This window comes from Schistocerca americana, unplaced genomic scaffold (assembly GCF_021461395.2).
Source record: "Schistocerca americana isolate TAMUIC-IGC-003095 unplaced genomic scaffold, iqSchAmer2.1 HiC_scaffold_1080, whole genome shotgun sequence".
Classification (NCBI taxonomy): domain Eukaryota; kingdom Metazoa; phylum Arthropoda; class Insecta; order Orthoptera; family Acrididae; genus Schistocerca; species Schistocerca americana.
Window position 1 is genome coordinate 19202 of NW_025725135.1, and position 22049 is coordinate 41250.

Sequence of the window (22049 nt, forward strand, 5' to 3'; positions counted from 1 at the left end):
TCGAGCAAAGTCGGGACAAGTCGGGACGGGGACAGGGATAGGAATGGTGCGAACGCACTGCGAACTACGCAGACACCTGGTGTGAGGCGGGGCGAGGAAGCCCACATCGCTACCAGTGGCGCCCTCCAGCACGACACTGCCACACCCCGCACAGGCCCTCCGCTGGACACCAGGGACAAGATGCGTCCTCCGCTAGTGTCGAAGGCTGCACGCGCCCAGCGAATGACAGGACGTGCAACGAGCAGCAGTGCGTCTCACACACGCGGCGGTGCGCCCGCTAATTCGGCCGTCGCTCCGCTGGGACGCCGGGCGCGCCCCCCGCGCCGTCCTCGAGGAGCTGGCTGTTGCGGAAGGAAGTGCTTTCGTCAAATGCGGCGGAAAACTAACATTTTGTGTATTGGGAGAGAAGCCGAACGCGAATTCTGCCGTGCTCCTACATTACATGATTGCCAACGGCCATACCATGATGATTGCACCGGTTCTCATCCGATCACCGAAGTTAAGCATCATTGGGCCCGGTTAGTACTTGGAGGGGTGACCGCCTGGGAAACCCGGGTGCTGTTGGCTCCCTTTTTTTTTTGTTATTATGTCGCTACCCCTGGCAGCCCAATAAAAAAAAGTGCTGTTGGCTCCCTTACATTTTCCCCTTTTTGCATCGCTACCCCTGCCAGCCCTCTTTTCATACTACCTTTCCGTTGTGACAAAGATGCTTCCTTCAGCAATTTAAACGTGCCAAGAAATCCTTGACAATAACGAAACACTACGAATTGACAGATGTGATCTGAAATAAGCCAGGGCCTCCTACTGTTTCGTAGCAGTGCAAAGTTCCAACAACAAAAAAAAAAAAAAATTGAAAATAAACGACTGTAATAAACGTAAGATACGATATTAATGGCCTCAGCTCGAAGAAGAATGTGCCAAGGAAGATTTCCAAAGAGTCTCTGGAGATAACAAAACAGTACGAACCGACAGATACGTTCTGAAATACGTCAGGGCTTATTGTTTTGTTGCATTGCACGGCTGCAGATTTGTAAACAAAAATTTCTCTTTCGTCGCTAGAAGAGATGGATGCTTTGGCGACCCTCCTGTGTCCTGCGTCCCTGTTTTCGCACCTTTCCACGGCACGGCGCTGCCCTACCCGCCGCAAACGGCGTCTCGGACACGCCCGTTAGGCCCACGGCCGTCTCGCAGATGTTTGTCGTGCTTGTACTGTCATATGGGCCACGACCCGAGCGGCAGCGAGCGGCAGTCGAGCAAAGTCGGGACAAGTCGGGACGGGGACAGGGATAGGAATGGTGCGAACGCACTGCGAACTACGCAGACACCTGGTGTGAGGCGGGGCGAGGAAGCCCACATCGCTACCAGTGGCGCCCTCCAGCACGACACTGCCACACCCCGCACAGGCCCTCCGCTGGACACCAGGGACAAGATGCGTCCTCCGCTAGTGTCGAAGGCTGCACGCGCCCAGCGAATGACAGGACGTGCAACGAGCAGCAGTGCGTCTCACACACGCGGCGGTGCGCCCGCTAATTCGGCCGTCGCTCCGCTGGGACGCCGGGCGCGCCCCCCGCGCCGTCCTCGAGGAGCTGGCTGTTGCGGAAGGAAGTGCTTTCGTCAAATGCGGCGGAAAACTAACATTTTGTGTATTGGGAGAGAAGCCGAACGCGAATTCTGCCGTGCTCCTACATTACATGATTGCCAACGGCCATACCATGATGATTGCACCGGTTCTCGTCCGATCACCGAAGTTAAGCATCATTGGGCCCGGTTAGTACTTGGAGGGGTGACCGCCTGGGAAACCCGGGTGCTGTTGGCTCCCTTTTTTTTTTGTTATTATGTCGCTACCCCTGGCAGCCCAATAAAAAAAAGTGCTGTTGGCTCCCTTACATTTTCCCCTTTTTGCATCGCTACCCCTGCCAGCCCTCTTTTCATACTACCTTTCTGTTGTGACAAAGATGCTTCCTTCAGCAATTTAAACGTGCCAAGAAATCCTTGACAATAACGAAACACTACGAATTGACAGATGTGATCTGAAATAAGCCAGGGCCTCCTACTGTTTCGTAGCAGTGCAAAGTTCCAACAACAAAAAAAAAAAAAAATTGAAAATAAACGACTGTAATAAACGTAAGATACGATATTAATGGCCTCAGCTCGAAGAAGAATGTGCCAAGGAAGATTTCCAAAGAGTCTCTGGAGATAACAAAACAGTACGAACCGACAGATACGTTCTGAAATACGTCAGGGCTTATTGTTTTGTTGCATTGTACGGCTGCAGATTTGTAAACAAAAATTTCTCTTTCGTCGCTAGAAGAGATGGATGCTTTGGCGACCCTCCTGTGTCCTGCGTCCCTGTTTTCGCACCTTTCCACGGCACGGCGCTGCCCTACCCGCCGCAAACGGCGTCTCGGACACGCCCGTTAGGCCCACGGCCGTCTCGCAGATGTTTGTCGTGCTTGTACTGTCATATGGGCCACGACCCGAGCGGCAGCGAGCGGCAGTCGAGCAAAGTCGGGACAAGTCGGGACGGGGACAGGGATAGGAATGGTGCGAACGCACTGCGAACTACGCAGACACCTGGTGTGAGGCGGGGCGAGGAAGCCCACATCGCTACCAGTGGCGCCCTCCAGCACGACACTGCCACACCCCGCACAGGCCCTCCGCTGGACACCAGGGACAAGATGCGTCCTCCGCTAGTGTCGAAGGCTGCACGCGCCCAGCGAATGACAGGACGTGCAACGAGCAGCAGTGCGTCTCACACACGCGGCGGTGCGCCCGCTAATTCGGCCGTCGCTCCGCTGGGACGCCGGGCGCGCCCCCCGCGCCGTCCTCGAGGAGCTGGCTGTTGCGGAAGGAAGTGCTTTCGTCAAATGCGGCGGAAAACTAACATTTTGTGTATTGGGAGAGAAGCCGAACGCGAATTCTGCCGTGCTCCTACATTACATGATTGCCAACGGCCATACCATGATGATTGCACCGGTTCTCGTCCGATCACCGAAGTTAAGCATCATTGGGCCCGGTTAGTACTTGGAGGGGTGACCGCCTGGGAAACCCGGGTGCTGTTGGCTCCCTTTTTTTTTTGTTATTATGTCGCTACCCCTGGCAGCCCAATAAAAAAAAGTGCTGTTGGCTCCCTTACATTTTCCCCTTTTTGCATCGCTACCCCTGCCAGCCCTCTTTTCATACTACCTTTCCGTTGTGACAAAGATGCTTCCTTCAGCAATTTAAACGTGCCAAGAAATCCTTGACAATAACGAAACACTACGAATTGACAGATGTGATCTGAAATAAGCCAGGGCCTCCTACTGTTTCGTAGCAGTGCAAAGTTCCAACAACAAAAAAAAAAAAAAATTGAAAATAAACGACTGTAATAAACGTAAGATACGATATTAATGGCCTCAGCTCGAAGAAGAATGTGCCAAGGAAGATTTCCAAAGAGTCTCTGGAGATAACAAAACAGTACGAACCGACAGATACGTTCTGAAATACGTCAGGGCTTATTGTTTTGTTGCATTGTACGGCTGCAGATTTGTAAACAAAAATTTCTCTTTCGTCGCTAGAAGAGATGGATGCTTTGGCGACCCTCCTGTGTCCTGCGTCCCTGTTTTCGCACCTTTCCACGGCACGGCGCTGCCCTACCCGCCGCAAACGGCGTCTCGGACACGCCCGTTAGGCCCACGGCCGTCTCGCAGATGTTTGTCGTGCTTGTACTGTCATATGGGCCACGACCCGAGCGGCAGCGAGCGGCAGTCGAGCAAAGTCGGGACAAGTCGGGACGGGGACAGGGATAGGAATGGTGCGAACGCACTGCGAACTACGCAGACACCTGGTGTGAGGCGGGGCGAGGAAGCCCACATCGCTACCAGTGGCGCCCTCCAGCACGACACTGCCACACCCCGCACAGGCCCTCCGCTGGACACCAGGGACAAGATGCGTCCTCCGCTAGTGTCGAAGGCTGCACGCGCCCAGCGAATGACAGGACGTGCAACGAGCAGCAGTGCGTCTCACACACGCGGCGGTGCGCCCGCTAATTCGGCCGTCGCTCCGCTGGGACGCCGGGCGCGCCCCCCGCGCCGTCCTCGAGGAGCTGGCTGTTGCGGAAGGAAGTGCTTTCGTCAAATGCGGCGGAAAACTAACATTTTGTGTATTGGGAGAGAAGCCGAACGCGAATTCTGCCGTGCTCCTACATTACATGATTGCCAACGGCCATACCATGATGATTGCACCGGTTCTCGTCCGATCACCGAAGTTAAGCATCATTGGGCCCGGTTAGTACTTGGAGGGGTGACCGCCTGGGAAACCCGGGTGCTGTTGGCTCCCTTTTTTTTTTTGTTATTATGTCGCTACCCCTGGCAGCCCAATAAAAAAAAGTGCTGTTGGCTCCCTTACATTTTCCCCTTTTTGCATCGCTACCCCTGCCAGCCCTCTTTTCATACTACCTTTCCGTTGTGACAAAGATGCTTCCTTCAGCAATTTAAACGTGCCAAGAAATCCTTGACAATAACGAAACACTACGAATTGACAGATGTGATCTGAAATAAGCCAGGGCCTCCTACTGTTTCGTAGCAGTGCAAAGTTCCAACAACAAAAAAAAAAAAAATTGAAAATAAACGACTGTAATAAACGTAAGATACGATATTAATGGCCTCAGCTCGAAGAAGAATGTGCCAAGGAAGATTTCCAAAGAGTCTCTGGAGATAACAAAACAGTACGAACCGACAGATACGTTCTGAAATACGTCAGGGCTTATTGTTTTGTTGCATTGTACGGCTGCAGATTTGTAAACAAAAATTTCTCTTTCGTCGCTAGAAGAGATGGATGCTTTGGCGACCCTCCTGTGTCCTGCGTCCCTGTTTTCGCACCTTTCCACGGCACGGCGCTGCCCTACCCGCCGCAAACGGCGTCTCGGACACGCCCGTTAGGCCCACGGCCGTCTCGCAGATGTTTGTCGTGCTTGTACTGTCATATGGGCCACGACCCGAGCGGCAGCGAGCGGCAGTCGAGCAAAGTCGGGACAAGTCGGGACGGGGACAGGGATAGGAATGGTGCGAACGCACTGCGAACTACGCAGACACCTGGTGTGAGGCGGGGCGAGGAAGCCCACATCGCTACCAGTGGCGCCCTCCAGCACGACACTGCCACACCCCGCACAGGCCCTCCGCTGGACACCAGGGACAAGATGCGTCCTCCGCTAGTGTCGAAGGCTGCACGCGCCCAGCGAATGACAGGACGTGCAACGAGCAGCAGTGCGTCTCACACACGCGGCGGTGCGCCCGCTAATTCGGCCGTCGCTCCGCTGGGACGCCGGGCGCGCCCCCCGCGCCGTCCTCGAGGAGCTGGCTGTTGCGGAAGGAAGTGCTTTCGTCAAATGCGGCGGAAAACTAACATTTTGTGTATTGGGAGAGAAGCCGAACGCGAATTCTGCCGTGCTCCTACATTACATGATTGCCAACGGCCATACCATGATGATTGCACCGGTTCTCGTCCGATCACCGAAGTTAAGCATCATTGGGCCCGGTTAGTACTTGGAGGGGTGACCGCCTGGGAAACCCGGGTGCTGTTGGCTCCCTTTTTTTTTTGTTATTATGTCGCTACCCCTGGCAGCCCAATAAAAAAAAGTGCTGTTGGCTCCCTTACATTTTCCCCTTTTTGCATCGCTACCCCTGCCAGCCCTCTTTTCATACTACCTTTCCGTTGTGACAAAGATGCTTCCTTCAGCAATTTAAACGTGCCAAGAAATCCTTGACAATAACGAAACACTACGAATTGACAGATGTGATCTGAAATAAGCCAGGGCCTCCTACTGTTTCGTAGCAGTGCAAAGTTCCAACAACAAAAAAAAAAAAAATTGAAAATAAACGACTGTAATAAACGTAAGATACGATATTAATGGCCTCAGCTCGAAGAAGAATGTGCCAAGGAAGATTTCCAAAGAGTCTCTGGAGATAACAAAACAGTACGAACCGACAGATACGTTCTGAAATACGTCAGGGCTTATTGTTTTGTTGCATTGTACGGCTGCAGATTTGTAAACAAAAATTTCTCTTTCGTCGCTAGAAGAGATGGATGCTTTGGCGACCCTCCTGTGTCCTGCGTCCCTGTTTTCGCACCTTTCCACGGCACGGCGCTGCCCTACCCGCCGCAAACGGCGTCTCGGACACGCCCGTTAGGCCCACGGCCGTCTCGCAGATGTTTGTCGTGCTTGTACTGTCATATGGGCCACGACCCGAGCGGCAGCGAGCGGCAGTCGAGCAAAGTCGGGACAAGTCGGGACGGGGACAGGGATAGGAATGGTGCGAACGCACTGCGAACTACGCAGACACCTGGTGTGAGGCGGGGCGAGGAAGCCCACATCGCTACCAGTGGCGCCCTCCAGCACGACACTGCCACACCCCGCACAGGCCCTCCGCTGGACACCAGGGACAAGATGCGTCCTCCGCTAGTGTCGAAGGCTGCACGCGCCCAGCGAATGACAGGACGTGCAACGAGCAGCAGTGCGTCTCACACACGCGGCGGTGCGCCCGCTAATTCGGCCGTCGCTCCGCTGGGACGCCGGGCGCGCCCCCCGCGCCGTCCTCGAGGAGCTGGCTGTTGCGGAAGGAAGTGCTTTCGTCAAATGCGGCGGAAAACTAACATTTTGTGTATTGGGAGAGAAGCCGAACGCGAATTCTGCCGTGCTCCTACATTACATGATTGCCAACGGCCATACCATGATGATTGCACCGGTTCTCGTCCGATCACCGAAGTTAAGCATCATTGGGCCCGGTTAGTACTTGGAGGGGTGACCGCCTGGGAAACCCGGGTGCTGTTGGCTCCCTTTTTTTTTTGTTATTATGTCGCTACCCCTGGCAGCCCAATAAAAAAAAGTGCTGTTGGCTCCCTTACATTTTCCCCTTTTTGCATCGCTACCCCTGCCAGCCCTCTTTTCATACTACCTTTCCGTTGTGACAAAGATGCTTCCTTCAGCAATTTAAACGTGCCAAGAAATCCTTGACAATAACGAAACACTACGAATTGACAGATGTGATCTGAAATAAGCCAGGGCCTCCTACTGTTTCGTAGCAGTGCAAAGTTCCAACAACAAAAAAAAAAAAAAAAATTGAAAATAAACGACTGTAATAAACGTAAGATACGATATTAATGGCCTCAGCTCGAAGAAGAATGTGCCAAGGAAGATTTCCAAAGAGTCTCTGGAGATAACAAAACAGTACGAACCGACAGATACGTTCTGAAATACGTCAGGGCTTATTGTTTTGTTGCATTGTACGGCTGCAGATTTGTAAACAAAAATTTCTCTTTCGTCGCTAGAAGAGATGGATGCTTTGGCGACCCTCCTGTGTCCTGCGTCCCTGTTTTCGCACCTTTCCACGGCACGGCGCTGCCCTACCCGCCGCAAACGGCGTCTCGGACACGCCCGTTAGGCCCACGGCCGTCTCGCAGATGTTTGTCGTGCTTGTACTGTCATATGGGCCACGACCCGAGCGGCAGCGAGCGGCAGTCGAGCAAAGTCGGGACAAGTCGGGACGGGGACAGGGATAGGAATGGTGCGAACGCACTGCGAACTACGCAGACACCTGGTGTGAGGCGGGGCGAGGAAGCCCACATCGCTACCAGTGGCGCCCTCCAGCACGACACTGCCACACCCCGCACAGGCCCTCCGCTGGACACCAGGGACAAGATGCGTCCTCCGCTAGTGTCGAAGGCTGCACGCGCCCAGCGAATGACAGGACGTGCAACGAGCAGCAGTGCGTCTCACACACGCGGCGGTGCGCCCGCTAATTCGGCCGTCGCTCCGCTGGGACGCCGGGCGCGCCCCCCGCGCCGTCCTCGAGGAGCTGGCTGTTGCGGAAGGAAGTGCTTTCGTCAAATGCGGCGGAAAACTAACATTTTGTGTATTGGGAGAGAAGCCGAACGCGAATTCTGCCGTGCTCCTACATTACATGATTGCCAACGGCCATACCATGATGATTGCACCGGTTCTCGTCCGATCACCGAAGTTAAGCATCATTGGGCCCGGTTAGTACTTGGAGGGGTGACCGCCTGGGAAACCCGGGTGCTGTTGGCTCCCTTTTTTTTTTTGTTATTATGTCGCTACCCCTGGCAGCCCAATAAAAAAAAGTGCTGTTGGCTCCCTTACATTTTCCCCTTTTTGCATCGCTACCCCTGCCAGCCCTCTTTTCATACTACCTTTCCGTTGTGACAAAGATGCTTCCTTCAGCAATTTAAACGTGCCAAGAAATCCTTGACAATAACGAAACACTACGAATTGACAGATGTGATCTGAAATAAGCCAGGGCCTCCTACTGTTTCGTAGCAGTGCAAAGTTCCAACAACAAAAAAAAAAAAAATTGAAAATAAACGACTGTAATAAACGTAAGATACGATATTAATGGCCTCAGCTCGAAGAAGAATGTGCCAAGGAAGATTTCCAAAGAGTCTCTGGAGATAACAAAACAGTACGAACCGACAGATACGTTCTGAAATACGTCAGGGCTTATTGTTTTGTTGCATTGTACGGCTGCAGATTTGTAAACAAAAATTTCTCTTTCGTCGCTAGAAGAGATGGATGCTTTGGCGACCCTCCTGTGTCCTGCGTCCCTGTTTTCGCACCTTTCCACGGCACGGCGCTGCCCTACCCGCCGCAAACGGCGTCTCGGACACGCCCGTTAGGCCCACGGCCGTCTCGCAGATGTTTGTCGTGCTTGTACTGTCATATGGGCCACGACCCGAGCGGCAGCGAGCGGCAGTCGAGCAAAGTCGGGACAAGTCGGGACGGGGACAGGGATAGGAATGGTGCGAACGCACTGCGAACTACGCAGACACCTGGTGTGAGGCGGGGCGAGGAAGCCCACATCGCTACCAGTGGCGCCCTCCAGCACGACACTGCCACACCCCGCACAGGCCCTCCGCTGGACACCAGGGACAAGATGCGTCCTCCGCTAGTGTCGAAGGCTGCACGCGCCCAGCGAATGACAGGACGTGCAACGAGCAGCAGTGCGTCTCACACACGCGGCGGTGCGCCCGCTAATTCGGCCGTCGCTCCGCTGGGACGCCGGGCGCGCCCCCCGCGCCGTCCTCGAGGAGCTGGCTGTTGCGGAAGGAAGTGCTTTCGTCAAATGCGGCGGAAAACTAACATTTTGTGTATTGGGAGAGAAGCCGAACGCGAATTCTGCCGTGCTCCTACATTACATGATTGCCAACGGCCATACCATGATGATTGCACCGGTTCTCGTCCGATCACCGAAGTTAAGCATCATTGGGCCCGGTTAGTACTTGGAGGGGTGACCGCCTGGGAAACCCGGGTGCTGTTGGCTCCCTTTTTTTTTTTGTTATTATGTCGCTACCCCTGGCAGCCCAATAAAAAAAAGTGCTGTTGGCTCCCTTACATTTTCCCCTTTTTGCATCGCTACCCCTGCCAGCCCTCTTTTCATACTACCTTTCCGTTGTGACAAAGATGCTTCCTTCAGCAATTTAAACGTGCCAAGAAATCCTTGACAATAACGAAACACTACGAATTGACAGATGTGATCTGAAATAAGCCAGGGCCTCCTACTGTTTCGTAGCAGTGCAAAGTTCCAACAACAAAAAAAAAAAAAATTGAAAATAAACGACTGTAATAAACGTAAGATACGATATTAATGGCCTCAGCTCGAAGAAGAATGTGCCAAGGAAGATTTCCAAAGAGTCTCTGGAGATAACAAAACAGTACGAACCGACAGATACGTTCTGAAATACGTCAGGGCTTATTGTTTTGTTGCATTGTACGGCTGCAGATTTGTAAACAAAAATTTCTCTTTCGTCGCTAGAAGAGATGGATGCTTTGGCGACCCTCCTGTGTCCTGCGTCCCTGTTTTCGCACCTTTCCACGGCACGGCGCTGCCCTACCCGCCGCAAACGGCGTCTCGGACACGCCCGTTAGGCCCACGGCCGTCTCGCAGATGTTTGTCGTGCTTGTACTGTCATATGGGCCACGACCCGAGCGGCAGCGAGCGGCAGTCGAGCAAAGTCGGGACAAGTCGGGACGGGGACAGGGATAGGAATGGTGCGAACGCACTGCGAACTACGCAGACACCTGGTGTGAGGCGGGGCGAGGAAGCCCACATCGCTACCAGTGGCGCCCTCCAGCACGACACTGCCACACCCCGCACAGGCCCTCCGCTGGACACCAGGGACAAGATGCGTCCTCCGCTAGTGTCGAAGGCTGCACGCGCCCAGCGAATGACAGGACGTGCAACGAGCAGCAGTGCGTCTCACACACGCGGCGGTGCGCCCGCTAATTCGGCCGTCGCTCCGCTGGGACGCCGGGCGCGCCCCCCGCGCCGTCCTCGAGGAGCTGGCTGTTGCGGAAGGAAGTGCTTTCGTCAAATGCGGCGGAAAACTAACATTTTGTGTATTGGGAGAGAAGCCGAACGCGAATTCTGCCGTGCTCCTACATTACATGATTGCCAACGGCCATACCATGATGATTGCACCGGTTCTCGTCCGATCACCGAAGTTAAGCATCATTGGGCCCGGTTAGTACTTGGAGGGGTGACCGCCTGGGAAACCCGGGTGCTGTTGGCTCCCTTTTTTTTTTGTTATTATGTCGCTACCCCTGGCAGCCCAATAAAAAAAAGTGCTGTTGGCTCCCTTACATTTTCCCCTTTTTGCATCGCTACCCCTGCCAGCCCTCTTTTCATACTACCTTTCCGTTGTGACAAAGATGCTTCCTTCAGCAATTTAAACGTGCCAAGAAATCCTTGACAATAACGAAACACTACGAATTGACAGATGTGATCTGAAATAAGCCAGGGCCTCCTACTGTTTCGTAGCAGTGCAAAGTTCCAACAACAAAAAAAAAAAAAAAATTGAAAATAAACGACTGTAATAAACGTAAGATACGATATTAATGGCCTCAGCTCGAAGAAGAATGTGCCAAGGAAGATTTCCAAAGAGTCTCTGGAGATAACAAAACAGTACGAACCGACAGATACGTTCTGAAATACGTCAGGGCTTATTGTTTTGTTGCATTGTACGGCTGCAGATTTGTAAACAAAAATTTCTCTTTCGTCGCTAGAAGAGATGGATGCTTTGGCGACCCTCCTGTGTCCTGCGTCCCTGTTTTCGCACCTTTCCACGGCACGGCGCTGCCCTACCCGCCGCAAACGGCGTCTCGGACACGCCCGTTAGGCCCACGGCCGTCTCGCAGATGTTTGTCGTGCTTGTACTGTCATATGGGCCACGACCCGAGCGGCAGCGAGCGGCAGTCGAGCAAAGTCGGGACAAGTCGGGACGGGGACAGGGATAGGAATGGTGCGAACGCACTGCGAACTACGCAGACACCTGGTGTGAGGCGGGGCGAGGAAGCCCACATCGCTACCAGTGGCGCCCTCCAGCACGACACTGCCACACCCCGCACAGGCCCTCCGCTGGACACCAGGGACAAGATGCGTCCTCCGCTAGTGTCGAAGGCTGCACGCGCCCAGCGAATGACAGGACGTGCAACGAGCAGCAGTGCGTCTCACACACGCGGCGGTGCGCCCGCTAATTCGGCCGTCGCTCCGCTGGGACGCCGGGCGCGCCCCCCGCGCCGTCCTCGAGGAGCTGGCTGTTGCGGAAGGAAGTGCTTTCGTCAAATGCGGCGGAAAACTAACATTTTGTGTATTGGGAGAGAAGCCGAACGCGAATTCTGCCGTGCTCCTACATTACATGATTGCCAACGGCCATACCATGATGATTGCACCGGTTCTCGTCCGATCACCGAAGTTAAGCATCATTGGGCCCGGTTAGTACTTGGAGGGGTGACCGCCTGGGAAACCCGGGTGCTGTTGGCTCCCTTTTTTTTTTTGTTATTATGTCGCTACCCCTGGCAGCCCAATAAAAAAAAGTGCTGTTGGCTCCCTTACATTTTCCCCTTTTTGCATCGCTACCCCTGCCAGCCCTCTTTTCATACTACCTTTCCGTTGTGACAAAGATGCTTCCTTCAGCAATTTAAACGTGCCAAGAAATCCTTGACAATAACGAAACACTACGAATTGACAGATGTGATCTGAAATAAGCCAGGGCCTCCTACTGTTTCGTAGCAGTGCAAAGTTCCAACAACAAAAAAAAAAAAAAATTGAAAATAAACGACTGTAATAAACGTAAGATACGATATTAATGGCCTCAGCTCGAAGAAGAATGTGCCAAGGAAGATTTCCAAAGAGTCTCTGGAGATAACAAAACAGTACGAACCGACAGATACGTTCTGAAATACGTCAGGGCTTATTGTTTTGTTGCATTGTACGGCTGCAGATTTGTAAACAAAAATTTCTCTTTCGTCGCTAGAAGAGATGGATGCTTTGGCGACCCTCCTGTGTCCTGCGTCCCTGTTTTCGCACCTTTCCACGGCACGGCGCTGCCCTACCCGCCGCAAACGGCGTCTCGGACACGCCCGTTAGGCCCACGGCCGTCTCGCAGATGTTTGTCGTGCTTGTACTGTCATATGGGCCACGACCCGAGCGGCAGCGAGCGGCAGTCGAGCAAAGTCGGGACAAGTCGGGACGGGGACAGGGATAGGAATGGTGCGAACGCACTGCGAACTACGCAGACACCTGGTGTGAGGCGGGGCGAGGAAGCCCACATCGCTACCAGTGGCGCCCTCCAGCACGACACTGCCACACCCCGCACAGGCCCTCCGCTGGACACCAGGGACAAGATGCGTCCTCCGCTAGTGTCGAAGGCTGCACGCGCCCAGCGAATGACAGGACGTGCAACGAGCAGCAGTGCGTCTCACACACGCGGCGGTGCGCCCGCTAATTCGGCCGTCGCTCCGCTGGGACGCCGGGCGCGCCCCCCGCGCCGTCCTCGAGGAGCTGGCTGTTGCGGAAGGAAGTGCTTTCGTCAAATGCGGCGGAAAACTAACATTTTGTGTATTGGGAGAGAAGCCGAACGCGAATTCTGCCGTGCTCCTACATTACATGATTGCCAACGGCCATACCATGATGATTGCACCGGTTCTCGTCCGATCACCGAAGTTAAGCATCATTGGGCCCGGTTAGTACTTGGAGGGGTGACCGCCTGGGAAACCCGGGTGCTGTTGGCTCCCTTTTTTTTTTTGTTATTATGTCGCTACCCCTGGCAGCCCAATAAAAAAAAGTGCTGTTGGCTCCCTTACATTTTCCCCTTTTTGCATCGCTACCCCTGCCAGCCCTCTTTTCATACTACCTTTCCGTTGTGACAAAGATGCTTCCTTCAGCAATTTAAACGTGCCAAGAAATCCTTGACAATAACGAAACACTACGAATTGACAGATGTGATCTGAAATAAGCCAGGGCCTCCTACTGTTTCGTAGCAGTGCAAAGTTCCAACAACAAAAAAAAAAAAAAAATTGAAAATAAACGACTGTAATAAACGTAAGATACGATATTAATGGCCTCAGCTCGAAGAAGAATGTGCCAAGGAAGATTTCCAAAGAGTCTCTGGAGATAACAAAACAGTACGAACCGACAGATACGTTCTGAAATACGTCAGGGCTTATTGTTTTGTTGCATTGTACGGCTGCAGATTTGTAAACAAAAATTTCTCTTTCGTCGCTAGAAGAGATGGATGCTTTGGCGACCCTCCTGTGTCCTGCGTCCCTGTTTTCGCACCTTTCCACGGCACGGCGCTGCCCTACCCGCCGCAAACGGCGTCTCGGACACGCCCGTTAGGCCCACGGCCGTCTCGCAGATGTTTGTCGTGCTTGTACTGTCATATGGGCCACGACCCGAGCGGCAGCGAGCGGCAGTCGAGCAAAGTCGGGACAAGTCGGGACGGGGACAGGGATAGGAATGGTGCGAACGCACTGCGAACTACGCAGACACCTGGTGTGAGGCGGGGCGAGGAAGCCCACATCGCTACCAGTGGCGCCCTCCAGCACGACACTGCCACACCCCGCACAGGCCCTCCGCTGGACACCAGGGACAAGATGCGTCCTCCGCTAGTGTCGAAGGCTGCACGCGCCCAGCGAATGACAGGACGTGCAACGAGCAGCAGTGCGTCTCACACACGCGGCGGTGCGCCCGCTAATTCGGCCGTCGCTCCGCTGGGACGCCGGGCGCGCCCCCCGCGCCGTCCTCGAGGAGCTGGCTGTTGCGGAAGGAAGTGCTTTCGTCAAATGCGGCGGAAAACTAACATTTTGTGTATTGGGAGAGAAGCCGAACGCGAATTCTGCCGTGCTCCTACATTACATGATTGCCAACGGCCATACCATGATGATTGCACCGGTTCTCGTCCGATCACCGAAGTTAAGCATCATTGGGCCCGGTTAGTACTTGGAGGGGTGACCGCCTGGGAAACCCGGGTGCTGTTGGCTCCCTTTTTTTTTTTGTTATTATGTCGCTACCCCTGGCAGCCCAATAAAAAAAAGTGCTGTTGGCTCCCTTACATTTTCCCCTTTTTGCATCGCTACCCCTGCCAGCCCTCTTTTCATACTACCTTTCCGTTGTGACAAAGATGCTTCCTTCAGCAATTTAAACGTGCCAAGAAATCCTTGACAATAACGAAACACTACGAATTGACAGATGTGATCTGAAATAAGCCAGGGCCTCCTACTGTTTCGTAGCAGTGCAAAGTTCCAACAACAAAAAAAAAAAAAAATTGAAAATAAACGACTGTAATAAACGTAAGATACGATATTAATGGCCTCAGCTCGAAGAAGAATGTGCCAAGGAAGATTTCCAAAGAGTCTCTGGAGATAACAAAACAGTACGAACCGACAGATACGTTCTGAAATACGTCAGGGCTTATTGTTTTGTTGCATTGTACGGCTGCAGATTTGTAAACAAAAATTTCTCTTTCGTCGCTAGAAGAGATGGATGCTTTGGCGACCCTCCTGTGTCCTGCGTCCCTGTTTTCGCACCTTTCCACGGCACGGCGCTGCCCTACCCGCCGCAAACGGCGTCTCGGACACGCCCGTAGGCCCACGGCCGTCTCGCAGATGTTTGTCGTGCTTGTACTGTCATATGGGCCACGACCCGAGCGGCAGCGAGCGGCAGTCGAGCAAAGTCGGACAAGTCGGGACGGGGACAGGGATAGGAATGGTGCGAACGCACTGCGAACTACGCAGACACCTGGTGTGAGGCGGGGCGAGGAAGCCCACATCGCTACCAGTGGCGCCCTCCAGCACGACACTGCCACACCCCGCACAGGCCCTCCGCTGGACACCAGGGACAAGATGCGTCCTCCGCTAGTGTCGAAGGCTGCACGCGCCCAGCGAATGACAGGACGTGCAACGAGCAGCAGTGCGTCTCACACACGCGGCGGTGCGCCCGCTAATTCGGCCGTCGCTCCGCTGGGACGCCGGGCGCGCCCCCCGCGCCGTCCTCGAGGAGCTGGCTGTTGCGGAAGGAAGTGCTTTCGTCAAATGCGGCCGGAAAACTAACATTTTGTGTATTGGGAGAGAAGCCGAACGCGAATTCTGCCGTGCTCCTACATTACATGATTGCCAACGGCCATACCATGATGATTGCACCGGTTCTCGTCCGATCACCGAAGTTAAGCATCATTGGGCCCGGTTAGTACTTGGAGGGGTGACCGCCTGGGAAACCCGGGTGCTGTTGGCTCCCTTTTTTTTTTTGTTATTATGTCGCTACCCCTGGCAGCCCAATAAAAAAAAGTGCTGTTGGCTCCCTTACATTTTCCCCTTTTTGCATCGCTACCCCTGCCAGCCCTCTTTTCATACTACCTTTCCGTTGTGACAAAGATGCTTCCTTCAGCAATTTAAACGTGCCAAGAAATCCTTGACAATAACGAAACACTACGAATTGACAGATGTGATCTGAAATAAGCCAGGGCCTCCTACTGTTTCGTAGCAGTGCAAAGTTCCAACAACAAAAAAAAAAAAAAAAATTGAAAATAAACGACTGTAATAAACGTAAGATACGATATTAATGGCCTCAGCTCGAAGAAGAATGTGCCAAGGAAGATTTCCAAAGAGTCTCTGGAGATAACAAAACAGTACGAACCGACAGATACGTTCTGAAATACGTCAGGGCTTATTGTTTTGTTGCATTGTACGGCTGCAGATTTGTAAACAAAAATTTCTCTTTCGTCGCTAGAAGAGATGGATGCTTTGGCGACCCCTCCTGTGTCCTGCGTCCCTGTTTTCGCACCTTTCCACGGCACGGCGCTGCCCTACCCGCCGCAAACGGCGTCTCGGACACGCCCGTTAGGCCCACGGCCGTCTCGCAGATGTTTGTCGTGCTTGTACTGTCATATGGGCCACGACCCGAGCGGCAGCGAGCGGCAGTCGAGCAAAGTCGGGACAAGGTCGGGACGGGGACAGGGATAGGAATGGTGCGAACGCACTGCGAACTACGCAGACACCTGGTGTGAGGCGGGGCGAGGAAGCCCACATCGCTACCAGTGGCGCCCTCCAGCACGACACTGCCACACCCCGCACAGGCCCTCCGCTGGACACCAGGGACAAGATGCGTCCTCCGCTAGTGTCGAAGGCTGCACGCGCCCAGCGAATGACAGGACGTGCAACGAGCAGCAGTGCGTCTCACACACGCGGCGGTGCGCCCGCTAATTCGGCCGTCGCTCCGCTGGGACGCCGGGCGCGCCCCCCGCGCCGTCCTCGAGGAGCTGGCTGTTGCGGAAGGAAGTGCTTTCGTCAAATGCGGCGGAAAACTAACATTTTGTGTATTGGGAGAGAAGCCGAACGCGAATTCTGCCGTGCTCCTACATTACATGATTGCCAACGGCCATACCATGATGATTGCACCGGTTTCTCGTCCGATCACCGAAGTTAAGCATCATTGGGCCCGGTTAGTACTTGGAGGGGTGACCGCCTGGGAAACCCGGGTGCTGTTGGCTCCCTTTTTTTTTTTGTTATTATGTCGCTACCCCTGGCAGCCCAATAAAAAAAAGTGCTGTTGGCTCCCTTACATTTTCCCCTTTTTGCATCGCTACCCCTGCCAGCCCTCTTTTCATACTACCTTTCCGTTGTGACAAAGATGCTTCCTTCAGCAATTTAAACGTGCCAAGAAATCCTTGACAATAACGAAACACTACGAATTGACAGATGTGATCTGAAATAAGCCAGGGCCTCCTACTGTTTCGTAGCAGTGCAAAGTTCCAACAACAAAAAAAAAAAAAATTGAAAATAAACGACTGTAATAAACGTAAGATACGATATTAATGGCCTCAGCTCGAAGAAGAATGTGCCAAGGAAGATTTCCAAAGAGTCCTCTGGAGATAACAAAACAGTACGAACCGACAGATACGTTCTGAAATACGTCAGGGCTTATTGTTTTGTTGCATTGTACGGCTGCAGATTTGTAAACAAAAATTTCTCTTTCGTCGCTAGAAGAGATGGATGCTTTGGCGACCCTCCTGTGTCCTGCGTCCCTGTTTTCGCACCTTTCCACGGCACGGCGCTGCCCTACCCGCCGCAAACGGCGTCTCGGACACGCCCGTTAGGCCCACGGCCGTCTCGCAGATGTTTGTCGTGCTTGTACTGTCATATGGGCCACGACCCGAGCGGCAGCGAGCGGCAGTCGAGCAAAGTCGGGACAAGTCGGGACGGGGACAGGGATAGGAATGGTGCGAACGCACTGCGAACTACGCAGACACCTGGTGTGAGGCGGGGCGAGGAAGCCCACATCGCTACCAGTGGCGCCCTCCAGCACGACACTGCCACACCCCGCACAGGCCCTCCGCTGGACACCAGGGACAAGATGCGTCCTCCGCTAGTGTCGAAGGCTGCACGCGCCCAGCGAATGACAGGACGTGCAACGAGCAGCAGTGCGTCTCACACACGCGGCGGTGCGCCCGCTAATTCGGCCGTCGCTCCGCTGGGACGCCGGGCGCGCCCCCCGCGCCGTCCTCGAGGAGCTGGCTGTTGCGGAAGGAAGTGCTTTCGTCAAATGCGGCGGAAAACTAACATTTTGTGTATTGGGAGAGAAGCCGAACGCGAATTCTGCCGTGCTCCTACATTACATGATTGCCAACGGCCATACCATGATGATTGCACCGGTTCTCGTCCGATCACCGAAGTTAAGCATCATTGGGCCCGGTTAGTACTTGGAGGGGTGACCGCCTGGGAAACCCGGGTGCTGTTGGCTCCCTTTTTTTTTTGTTATTATGTCGCTACCCCTGGCAGCCCAATAAAAAAAAGTGCTGTTGGCTCCCTTACATTTTCCCCTTTTTGCATCGCTACCCCTGCCAGCCCTCTTTTCATACTACCTTTCCGTTGTGACAAAGATGCTTCCTTCAGCAATTTAAACGTGCCAAGAAATCCTTGACAATAACGAAACACTACGAATTGACAGATGTGATCTGAAATAAGCCAGGGCCTCCTACTGTTTCGTAGCAGTGCAAAGTTCCAACAACAAAAAAAAAAAAAAATTGAAAATAAACGACTGTAATAAACGTAAGATACGATATTAATGGCCTCAGCTCGAAGAAGAATGTGCCAAGGAAGATTTCCAAAGAGTCTCTGGAGATAACAAAACAGTACGAACCGACAGATACGTTCTGAAATACGTCAGGGCTTATTGTTTTGTTGCATTGTACGGCTGCAGATTTGTAAACAAAAATTTCTCTTTCGTCGCTAGAAGAGATGGATGCTTTGGCGACCCTCCTGTGTCCTGCGTCCCTGTTTTCGCACCTTTCCACGGCACGGCGCTGCCCTACCCGCCGCAAACGGCGTCTCGGACACGCCCGTTAGGCCCACGGCCGTCTCGCAGATGTTTGTCGTGCTTGTACTGTCATATGGGCCCACGACCCGAGCGGCAGCGAGCGGCAAGTCGAGCAAAGTCGGGGACAAGTCGGGACGGGGACAGGGATAGGAATGGTGCGAACGCACTGCGAACTACGCAGACACCTGGTGTGAGGCGGGGCGAGGAAGCCCACATCGCTACCAGTGGCGCCCTCCAGCACGACACTGCCACACCCCGCACAGGCCCTCCGCTGGACACCAGGGACAAGATGCGTCCTCCGCTAGTGTCGAAGGCTGCACGCGCCCAGCGAATGACAGGACGTGCAACGAGCAGCAGTGCGTCTCACACACGCGGCGGTGCGCCCGCTAATTCGGCCGTCGCTCCGCTGGGACGCCGGGCGCGCCCCCCGCGCCGTCCTCGAGGAGCTGGCTGTTGCGGAAGGAAGTGCTTTCGTCAAATGCGGCGGAAAACTAACATTTTGTGTATTGGGAGAGAAGCCGAACGCGAATTCTGCCGTGCTCCTACATTACATGATTGCCAACGGCCATACCATGATGATTGCACCGGTTCTCGTCCGATCACCGAAGTTAAGCATCATTGGGCCCGGTTAGTACTTGGAGGGGGTGACCGCCTGGGAAACCCGGGTGCTGTTGGCTCCCTTTTTTTTTGTTATTATGTCGCTACCCCTGGCAGCCCAATAAAAAAAAGTGCTGTTGGCTCCCTTACATTTTCCCCTTTTTGCATCGCTACCCCTGCCAGCCCTCTTTTCATACTACCTTTCCGTTGTGACAAAGATGCTTCCTTCAGCAATTTAAACGTGCCAAGAAATCCTTGACAATAACGAAACACTACGAATTGACAGATGTGATCTGAAATAAGCCAGGCCCTCCTACTGTTTCGTAGCAGTGCAAAGTTCCAACAACAAAAAAAAAAAAAATTGAAAATAAACGACTGTTAATAAACGTAAGATACGATATTAATGGCCTCAGCTCGAAGAAGAATGTGCCAAGGAAGATTTCCAAAGAGTCTCTGGAGATAACAAAACAGTACGAACCGACAGATACGTTCTGAAATACGTCAGGGCTTATTGTTTTGTTGCATTGTACGGCTGCAGATTTGTAAACAAAAATTTCTCTTTCGTCGCTAGAAGAGATGGATGCTTTGGCGACCTCCTGTGTCCTGCGTCCCTGTTTTCGCACCTTTCCACGGCACGGCGCTGCCCTACCCGCCGCAAACGGCGTCTCGGACACGCCCGTTAGGCCCACGGCCGTCTCGCAGATGTTTGTCGTGCTTGTACTGTCATATGGGCCACGACCCGAGCGGCAGCGAGCGGCAGTCGAGCAAAGTCGGGACAAGTCGGGACGGGGACAGGGATAGGAATGGTGCGAACGCACTGCGAACTACGCAGACACCTGGTGTGAGGCGGGGCGAGGAAGCCCACATCGCTACCAGTGGCGCCCTCCAGCACGACACTGCCACACCCCGCACAGGCCCTCCGCTGGACACCAGGGACAAGATGCGTCCTCCGCTAGTGTCGAAGGCTGCACGCGCCCAGCGAATGACAGGACGTGCAACGAGCAGCAGTGCGTCTCACACACGCGGCGGTGCGCCCGCTAATTCGGCCGTCGCTCCGCTGGGACGCCGGGCGCGCCCCCCCGCGCCGTCCTCGAGGAGCTGGCTGTTGCGGAAGGAAGTGCTTTCGTCAAATGCGGCGGAAAACTAACATTTTGTGTATTGGGAGAGAAGCCGAACGCGAATTCTGCCGTGCTCCTACATTACATGATTGCCAACGGCCATACCATGATGATTGCACCGGTTCTCGTCCGATCACCGAAGTTAAGCATCATTGGGCCCGGTTAGTACTTGGAGGGGTGACCGCCTGGGAAACCCGGGTGCTGTTGGCTCCCTTTTTTTTTTGTTATTATGTCGCTACCCCTGGCAGCCCAATAAAAAAAAGTGCTGTTGGCTCCCTTACATTTTCCCCTTTTTGCATCGCTACCCCTGCCAGCCCTCTTTTCATACTACCTTTCCGTTGTGACAAAGATGCTTCCTTCAGCAATTTAAACGTGCCAAGAAATCCTTGACAATAACGAAACACTACGAATTGACAGATGTGATCTGAAATAAGCCAGGGCCTCCTACTGTTTCGTAGCAGTGCAAAGTTCCAACAACAAAAAAAAAAAAAATTGAAAATAAACGACTGTAATAAACGTAAGATACGATATTAATGGCCTCAGCTCGAAGAAGAATGTGCCAAGGAAGATTTCCAAAGAGTCTCTGGAGATAACAAAACAGTACGAACCGACAGATACGTTCTGAAATACGTCAGGGCTTATTGTTTTGTTGCATTGTACGGCTGCAGATTTGTAAACAAAAATTTCTCTTTCGTCGCTAGAAGAGATGGATGCTTTGGCGACCCTCCTGTGTCCTGCGTCCCTGTTTTCGCACCTTTCCACGGCACGGCGCTGCCCTACCCGCCGCAAACGGCGTCTCGGACACGCCCGTTAGGCCCACGGCCGTCTCGCAGATGTTTGTCGTGCTTGTACTGTCATATGGGCCACGACCCGAGCGGCAGCGAGCGGCAGTCGAGCAAAGTCGGGACAAGTCGGGACGGGGACAGGGATAGGAATGGTGCGAACGCACTGCGAACTACGCAGACACCTGGTGTGAGGCGGGGCGAGGAAGCCCACATCGCTACCAGTGGCGCCCTCCAGCACGACACTGCCACACCCCGCACAGGCCCTCCGCTGGACACCAGGGACAAGATGCGTCCTCCGCTAGTGTCGAAGGCTGCACGCGCCCAGCGAATGACAGGACGTGCAACGAGCAGCAGTGCGTCTCACACACGCGGCGGTGCGCCCGCTAATTCGGCCGTCGCTCCGCTGGGACGCCGGGCGCGCCCCCCGCCGCCGTCCTCGAGGAGCTGGCTGTTGCGGAAGGAAGTGCTTTCGTCAAATGCGGCGGAAAACTAACATTTTGTGTATTGGGAGAGAAGCCGAACGCGAATTCTGCCGTGCTCCTACATTACATGATTGCCAACGGCCATACCATGATGATTGCACCGGTTCTCGTCCGATCACCGAAGTTAAGCATCATTGGGCCCGGTTAGTACTTGGAGGGGTGACCGCCTGGGAAACCCGGGTGCTGTTGGCTCCCTTTTTTTTTTGTTATTATGTCGCTACCCCTGGCAGCCCAATAAAAAAAAGTGCTGTTGGCTCCCTTACATTTTCCCCTTTTTGCATCGCTACCCCTGCCAGCCCTCTTTTCATACTACCTTTCCGTTGTGACAAAGATGCTTCCTTCAGCAATTTAAACGTGCCAAGAAATCCTTGACAATAACGAAACACTACGAATTGACAGATGTGATCTGAAATAAGCCAGGGCCTC

At 53.7% G+C, this 22049-nt stretch overlaps 18 non-coding genes across 18 annotated transcripts; all 18 read left to right on the forward strand.

Annotated features, from left to right (window-relative positions):
* The first annotated feature begins 448 nt into the window (after nucleotides 1-448).
* LOC124560329 lies at nucleotides 449-567 on the forward strand. Its single transcript, XR_006969110.1, has one exon. It is a non-coding gene; the product is annotated as a 5S ribosomal RNA (ribosomal RNA).
* A 1130-nt stretch (nucleotides 568-1697) lies between these two features.
* LOC124560331 lies at nucleotides 1698-1816 on the forward strand. Its single transcript, XR_006969112.1, has one exon. It is a non-coding gene; the product is annotated as a 5S ribosomal RNA (ribosomal RNA).
* Nucleotides 1817-2946: 1130 nt separating this feature from the next.
* LOC124560332 lies at nucleotides 2947-3065 on the forward strand. Its single transcript, XR_006969113.1, has one exon. It is a non-coding gene; the product is annotated as a 5S ribosomal RNA (ribosomal RNA).
* Nucleotides 3066-4195: 1130 nt separating this feature from the next.
* On the forward strand, nucleotides 4196-4314 carry LOC124560333. The gene has a single exon (XR_006969114.1). It is a non-coding gene; the product is annotated as a 5S ribosomal RNA (ribosomal RNA).
* A 1130-nt stretch (nucleotides 4315-5444) lies between these two features.
* Nucleotides 5445-5563, forward strand: LOC124560334. The gene has a single exon (XR_006969115.1). It is a non-coding gene; the product is annotated as a 5S ribosomal RNA (ribosomal RNA).
* A 1129-nt stretch (nucleotides 5564-6692) lies between these two features.
* On the forward strand, nucleotides 6693-6811 carry LOC124560335. Its single transcript, XR_006969116.1, has one exon. It is a non-coding gene; the product is annotated as a 5S ribosomal RNA (ribosomal RNA).
* A 1132-nt stretch (nucleotides 6812-7943) lies between these two features.
* Nucleotides 7944-8062, forward strand: LOC124560338. Its single transcript, XR_006969117.1, has one exon. It is a non-coding gene; the product is annotated as a 5S ribosomal RNA (ribosomal RNA).
* A 1130-nt stretch (nucleotides 8063-9192) lies between these two features.
* LOC124560339 lies at nucleotides 9193-9311 on the forward strand. Its single transcript, XR_006969118.1, has one exon. It is a non-coding gene; the product is annotated as a 5S ribosomal RNA (ribosomal RNA).
* A 1130-nt stretch (nucleotides 9312-10441) lies between these two features.
* LOC124560340 lies at nucleotides 10442-10560 on the forward strand. The gene has a single exon (XR_006969119.1). It is a non-coding gene; the product is annotated as a 5S ribosomal RNA (ribosomal RNA).
* Nucleotides 10561-11691: 1131 nt separating this feature from the next.
* On the forward strand, nucleotides 11692-11810 carry LOC124560341. Its single transcript, XR_006969120.1, has one exon. It is a non-coding gene; the product is annotated as a 5S ribosomal RNA (ribosomal RNA).
* Nucleotides 11811-12941: 1131 nt separating this feature from the next.
* On the forward strand, nucleotides 12942-13060 carry LOC124560343. The gene has a single exon (XR_006969122.1). It is a non-coding gene; the product is annotated as a 5S ribosomal RNA (ribosomal RNA).
* Nucleotides 13061-14192: 1132 nt separating this feature from the next.
* Nucleotides 14193-14311, forward strand: LOC124560344. Its single transcript, XR_006969123.1, has one exon. It is a non-coding gene; the product is annotated as a 5S ribosomal RNA (ribosomal RNA).
* A 1130-nt stretch (nucleotides 14312-15441) lies between these two features.
* Nucleotides 15442-15560, forward strand: LOC124560345. The gene has a single exon (XR_006969124.1). It is a non-coding gene; the product is annotated as a 5S ribosomal RNA (ribosomal RNA).
* A 1135-nt stretch (nucleotides 15561-16695) lies between these two features.
* On the forward strand, nucleotides 16696-16815 carry LOC124560350. Its single transcript, XR_006969128.1, has one exon. It is a non-coding gene; the product is annotated as a 5S ribosomal RNA (ribosomal RNA).
* Nucleotides 16816-17946: 1131 nt separating this feature from the next.
* On the forward strand, nucleotides 17947-18065 carry LOC124560346. Its single transcript, XR_006969125.1, has one exon. It is a non-coding gene; the product is annotated as a 5S ribosomal RNA (ribosomal RNA).
* Nucleotides 18066-19198: 1133 nt separating this feature from the next.
* LOC124560351 lies at nucleotides 19199-19318 on the forward strand. Its single transcript, XR_006969129.1, has one exon. It is a non-coding gene; the product is annotated as a 5S ribosomal RNA (ribosomal RNA).
* A 1129-nt stretch (nucleotides 19319-20447) lies between these two features.
* On the forward strand, nucleotides 20448-20566 carry LOC124560347. Its single transcript, XR_006969126.1, has one exon. It is a non-coding gene; the product is annotated as a 5S ribosomal RNA (ribosomal RNA).
* A 1130-nt stretch (nucleotides 20567-21696) lies between these two features.
* LOC124560349 lies at nucleotides 21697-21815 on the forward strand. Its single transcript, XR_006969127.1, has one exon. It is a non-coding gene; the product is annotated as a 5S ribosomal RNA (ribosomal RNA).
* Nucleotides 21816-22049: the final 234 nt, after the last annotated feature.